This window comes from Neolamprologus multifasciatus, chromosome 13 (assembly GCF_963576455.1).
Source record: "Neolamprologus multifasciatus chromosome 13, fNeoMul1.2, whole genome shotgun sequence".
Lineage (NCBI taxonomy): Eukaryota > Metazoa > Chordata > Actinopteri > Cichliformes > Cichlidae > Neolamprologus > Neolamprologus multifasciatus.
In genome coordinates this window covers 10,699,654-10,706,605 of record NC_140451.1, presented here as the reverse complement: position 1 = coordinate 10,706,605, position 6,952 = coordinate 10,699,654, and positions in this window count along the sequence as shown.

The following is a 6,952-nucleotide window of genomic DNA, read 5'->3' as shown; positions in this document are numbered from 1 at the left end:
GTTGAATATAAAATGGCACAGATAATGTATAAAGCACAAAATAACTTTCTTTGCCCCAGTACTCAGAAGCTGTTCAAAGTCAGAGAGAATCAATATGACTTAAGGGGAACAGATTTCTTTAAAAAAAAAACTAGATAAGGACCTGTGGAATAGTTATTTAAACAGTGATTTAAAAAGGTGTAGTTCATTTTTAAAAACATGTTTAAAAATAGAGTATTAGAAAAATATATATATCAAGAATGAAAAGATAAAAAAAAAAACAAGCAAAAAAAAACAACTCTTGATTCTTTTGCTTTGATGTAGTTACTTATCTAAGGTGGAAAGTTTTTTTTGTTTGTTTGTTTGTTTGTTTTGTTTTTGCTTTGTTTTATTCTTTGCTTCGAGCCCTGTGTACAGGAGCTGCATGCAAAAAGATCTTTTGTTAAAAGGGTTGGCGTAATAAGCAAATGCTTCAGCCAATACCTTTTGATTAGCCTTGTCTCATGCTTTCTTGCTTTGTGGTAATCTTTATTCTGTCTTCACTGAGATATTTGAATGCTAATCAATCAAATCAAATCAAATGTGCTTGGGAAACAAGTCTGATAGGTCACTCCACCTCACAACTTACAGGACTTCAAGGATCTGTTGCTAACATCTTGGAGCCAGATATCACAGCACAGTTTCAGCAGTCTAATGAAGTCCATGCCTTGATGAGTCTGGCAGCAGACGATGGACCAACACAACCTTAGGCACGTGGTCACAATTTAATAGCTAATCAGGGTATAACGTATACCCATATATAATGTATATTTATACATCGGTTTGTTATTGTAAACATACCACTTACAACAGCGAAAACAATCTGTTTTACATGTTGCTTTTTAAAAACAGTGAATGTAAAATACTGGAAATTATTTATGTATAGTTCATTAGCTATTTGGTATTTACTGGATGCTTCTGACTGGCTACTTCAACCAACTTGGCTACTAGATTACATACAAATTACATACACTTTTAATCTTGTGCATCAGCATTATATAGTTTTATGGATAAAATTCATTTTTGTTTTATTTACAGCAGATCTTTGTATATATATTAGAGGATATTGGCTTATACAGCTGGATCTTGATTACTTTGATCTTTTAAAGCTCCCTCAAAGGGCAGATTCATTTCTGTCTAATCCTTTTCTGTCTAAGCTATATAAGTACAGCTTTTGAAATAGCCACCTCTTTATCTTATCCCTTTGAAGTCCCTACACAGCAGACCCCATGCACACAGATGTTTTCACCTAATTCACTTGATTAGCTCACTTCTCAGGAGTGTTTGAACAAAATGGTTTGATTGTGTCTCCTAGAAGTTACATGTACTTCATTACTAAAATGTTTCCAATTCAATTTTGGTCACTAATGACATGTATAATCACTGGTTTATGCCCAAAGACTGAATTTATAAATAAAGCTGATCTGTGTCTGCCACTGTTGCATTAGCTTTTATTGAGTATGATCAGTATTCAAAGCATATGCTGTAAGATGCTGTAAGATACAAAGATCTCACTAAATTAGATACTAGTCAGGTAATCTCCTCTCTTCCACCTGCTGTTACAGACGTAGATACTAGACTCCCTCGTGGACTTCTGTCGAGGGCTGAGGTTTAGCCCGAGAATGTCTAAGACTTTTACAAAATGCTAAACACAGTTAAGACTCTAAATTTAAATAAACAGTATTAGATGGTTTTTTAAAAAATGTTACCTCATCCATACATGTGACGCATGCCATGTTGCATACTGTTAAGAACGTTTCTGTTCCAAAGCGCGAGGGCGTAGAGGTTTGTCTGCGTCTGTCGCTCTATGTACTGTGGAGGCAGAGTCATTCATCTACCATTTAAAGGGTTAGTGGTTTGCTCCCTGGCTCACACTGAAGTGTGGGTGTAAGTTTCACTGTTGTAAAAAGACATTTAATATATGGCTTATTGTAAAAAAGTGCTATATTTGGGGCCAAACCTCAAAGTCTCTGTTGTAAGTTGTAACTGTATCAATTCTGATATCAGCTATTAGTTCCATTAGTTGTATTGGTTACATTTTATAGCCTCCTCTTTAGCTTTATGGTTTTCCAGAAGTATCTATATTTAGATAAAATGGGGATGTAATAAGTTATTAGCTAACAGCAGACTCAACAGATGTTGTGTACCACACAGCAAGCCATAGTAATAGTAAGGTAATCTTATTAAAGATACTCGGACACCCCACGGAGCTAAAGCTTAGCAGAAATCTGTCTGCTGCAGCTGCTTACATGGGTACACCTGTCACTCAAGGGAGTCACATCCCAAAAAGGGAGGCTTTTAAAAGCAAACAATGACTTAAAAATGTCTAATCAGTCAGAAAGTTTGTGTAGGATTATTAAAATATATTCTCAAGTGTCATGATCAGGGGAGTCTGGATGGTTTCCCCCCCCATTTCCTCTCCAGGAGGGTTTTCCTTCGGATGAAGTAACCTTCTGGGCTTTCCTGTTCTCTGCACCTGCAAGATTTATTCAGGAGATCTGTACTATCTACCATGGTGGCTCTGTTCTTCATCTCCTTTGTACTCCCTTCTGCTTCTCATCTCCTGTTTAGAATCCCTGACCCACAACCTGCTCACCCACTACAAGAACCCTCCTGTTTTCTCAATACCCCCAGGACTGGCATCTCCCCACAAACTCTCCACTGCACTCGTTATCCTAGCTCCAGAACCCAGCCTGCCGGGAGACTTAATCCCTCACTTCCTTTACTCTTTCAACAACAAGTAAGGATTTCTAATTCAGTCACTACAGACACCATACCCATTTATTTCTATGTTTGCCAGGCGTGACATTGTTTTTACCTGTCCACAGACCCTCCCTGACCCCCAACGTGGTAACGGCCCTCTGCCTGCTCACTTCACTTTTGCACCTTGTAAATAAAAACACCTGAACACCAACATTACTGTCTGAATCTGCTTATTGGGTCCAGTAAAGGTGAGATTGTTACATTAAAGTGCTTTTCCAGTTTTTAATTCTAAAAATATGAAACACTCACTTTACATCCATATATCCAGTATTTCTCTAGCTGAACTTTTTACTAAAGTGCTCTTTTAATATCTGTTATTCTCAAACAGACACATTTTACTAGAACAATGACCTAATTAACATGTTATCGCAAATGAGCTTTTAGGACAGTTTGAAAAGAATACAGTTAGCAACTGTTAAATCATTTTTAATAGACTTTGTGTGGCATTAAAATTTGACTCCTGGTACTTCTATGTATTATAATACAGCATGAGAAAGAGTGACTGACCAAAGCAAACTGACAAATTATTTTTGAGCCATGCAGAAATAAATAAATAAAGAAATGAATGAAGAAGTCAGTGTCAACTTCTGTAGGTAATCCTTGAAGCCTGGACACCACATGAAAACTGCGTGTCTCGTTCACTACACACACACACACACACACACACACACACACACACACATATCTATACATATGTGTGTGTGTGTGATTGTGGGTGGATGAAATACCCATGGAGAGGTATGGAATCATTATCGCCAAACCAAAGGTTGTGTGCTCAGTGGGAGCAACAACTCCGGGTGGATCAGTACAGATACTCCCATAGGACACTGAGACACACAATACAAAATTGCCTCACACCCAAATTAGGCAGAATCAGCTGTCTTGCTTTCAAAGTTTTTTTTCCTGTTTAATCGAGAATTTAAACAGTTAACTGAACAACATGAATCTTAATCGCGTGTCTGTTCTGTCATATTGCAAATCTTTGGTAAAGTTCAGCACTGGCACTATCACCTTCAGTCTGTGACTCTGTGTTTCCCCAGATTTCCTCACACATGGTAGTTTCGATTGCATAACAAAGCCACACACTCCAGTCCCATACAGTCCTATTACAATGGTAAAAGAAAAAGAAAAAAAAAAAGAATACATACTGACAGAGATAAAAGAACAAAATTAAAATATGACCAGCACTGTGTTTAGAAAAATGTCCAATTAAAGTTATTACCAAAGAACGTTTCTAATTCAAACTCGCCAGTGACAGTCAAACTCCATTAGGTGTGGGATCCCTGCGCAACTGTAATTAAGTAACGGAGAAGGAGAAGTGGGTTGAGTATCAAACACAGACAGCTATCCAGCGTGTGCGTCTTCTGAGCAAATTATGCTCTCTCTTTTCATGCCATTCTGCTCTCTGAAATTAAATTTTAATACGATTCTAAGAAACAAGCCAAGGTCTACCGTGCTCCTTGTTATTCATGAGAACTCAGCCTACCATCTGTTATCGCAACTAAGTCTGTCAAAAAACAACCTAAATGTATTACACTGTCGGCTGCGACGTGTCGGGCGCTTCTGTTTCTTGGATGCACAACAAAAGTAGAATCATGTTACTGCCCTTTATGCTTTTTTTAAAAAGTGATTCATCCCCTGTAGGCGCTTTAAAACCTCATCAGTTACAGATGTTTCCAAAACTGAACTGCTTTACAGTCTGCATCACATTACAAGTGCAATCAACTGTAAAAGGCGGTAAGTACATTGGCAATTACATCCCTCCAACTTAGACTGGCCCCTAAGATTATGAACATTTAGTGAGTGCTCAGGCTTTCCTTTTGCTAAATCCCTGTGCAATATGTAAATGCATATTTTGGCATGGCTAGAGGTCTAAGTTTTAGGTTAATGATATTTTATTAATTTTTTGTGGAAATAATTCATTCTGTTTAAGAGTGAATTATTTTTAGGCAAACTGGTTACTCACCACTGACTGAGGGAACGAGTCAAAGGTGATGCCAAGTTTAACAGCAAAACATTGCAAAGTGATCAGATGGGAAATTATATGAAGTTTAACTATTACTTGTTTGATTCTACTGTTTACACTGAATGTGGTTCTGTTGTGCTCTCAGTTGCTGAAAGTGTCTTTGAAACATCAAGATCTTTATCTGACTGGCTAGCCCAGAGAAATCCCCCTTCAGCCTTCTCTCTCTCTACAAACATGTTATAACTCACAGAGGCGACATCCATTCTTTGTCGTTGATCCTTTGTATATCTTTCCATCACAGATACTGCAATGGCATCCTAAGGTAAGCTTTCATCCTGTATGTAGCTGACAAGAGCAGCTGTGCCTCTAATGTGCATCAGTGGAGTAGACAGAAAACACACCTTTGGCAAAGACGAATGATGGGACAGTAGCGGCAATACTGAACCCAGAGCTGCTTGGCATGGCCTTGCTGTAAGTCCTTCCAAAGGTGTTAGGTAACCCCTACTAACAGGGCTGCGCATTAACCTGCAGCCCAGCAATTGTCTAGGTGTTCATGACTGCCAGGGGAAGCTGCCTTGGAAATACCAGCGTATGATAGACTGAGCTGTCTGCACCCTCCTGCCCAGTTTGGCACCAGCTTCTTCCAGATGACAGCTGGGAAGTAATTAGCAAACTACCACATTCTTCAAAACACAGAAAGACCTCTCTCTGTCGGCATGTAAAGGCGCAACCGCTCGATGTCAGAGCGAGTATCAGGATACAACTGCTTCCCCCTGAACTATGTGAAAAACGATCAATTATCGATTAATCTTTTCATTCTGAGCGGGGAATGCAAATAATTTAAAGGCCAATGTAGCTCTAATAAAAATGAGTGTGTGACATGAGTAAATGAATCTATCCCCACTGTCAAAACACCAAAATACAGCATGGATACCTCCAAGTAATAGAGTTTCATAAAGTGGAAATCGAGGTGTGATCTAGCTTCTAAAAGTAAATAAGAACAATGCAAGTGTGGCCCAATAAAGCATTATACATATTAAAGTAAGCAACATATTTGTTTAATTTTACAAGAATAGTGATCGCCCACCTTTGTCTAATGCGCATATTAGCATAGCATGGAAACACAGTTGCTATTACAGTTTTTTCTGATGGCTTGAGCACATTTTTTGTAACTATTGGCTATTTTTGCAAAACTCTACACACAAATAAGAAAACTCTTCACCCAATCAGCAAAACATTGTAGTTTTCTTGTAAAAGCGAATAACCCTTGCTTAACTCTCCACACCTTTGTAAAAATGGTATTTTTGTATCCAACAGTTAACACAAGCCATCATATTAATAAGCACACAATGAATCAACTACACACTGATGGTATGAATAAAAAACACATCTGGCTTTTGCTTTCTCTGTGCACAAGGTAGGCCATGTCAGTTTGAGCTCATACTTTTGTCATAGATCCGTAAACATAGACGGATCCAAACTTCAAGTACTGGTGTTTATTCACACACATCAAAACAAACACAAGTGTTTATTTCCAAGTATAGCATTATTTGCAATCACCATATTGACTATATGGGTTTCTTGGTCTGCAGTGAACATGCTTCCTCTGCCCCCATCATCTGGTCGTCTAGCAATTCTGTAAAGTGACAATTTGGTATTATTGTGTTTCTCATTAGCATATGGCAGTGCTACAAATCTTAGTGCAAAGTGACTGTACTAACCGATTCTCATTTCAAAATGTCCTTATGATGCTTGCTACAGTGTAGTGGCTCGAGTTAGGCTGAACCCGTTGGCCAGCTTCCCTCAGGGTCATTCCACGGTTGATTACATGGTCCACTATTGTAGCTCTGATGTCATCAGCAATTCTACATCATACTCTTCTTACCCTTCCTCTCCCCCCTCCTCGTCCTCTCCCCCCTCCCTCCTCGTCCTCTCCCCCCTCCTCGTCCTCTCCCCCCTCCTTGTCCTCCTCTTGCTCCTCCTTGTCCTTGTCGTCCTCTTCATCCTACTTCTTCACCTCCACGTCCTCTTCCTCGGCCTCCTCTACTTCTCACTCTTCCTGCTGCCTCCATTGTACTCCACACACAGAGCTTACATGTATTATAGTGCTTAGGCTGATTGAAAAGTGAACTAATTATCTAAAAATGTTTTCACATGTGACAGTTGGCAAAATAGTGTAAATAATAGCCATAAATGTGTATAGTT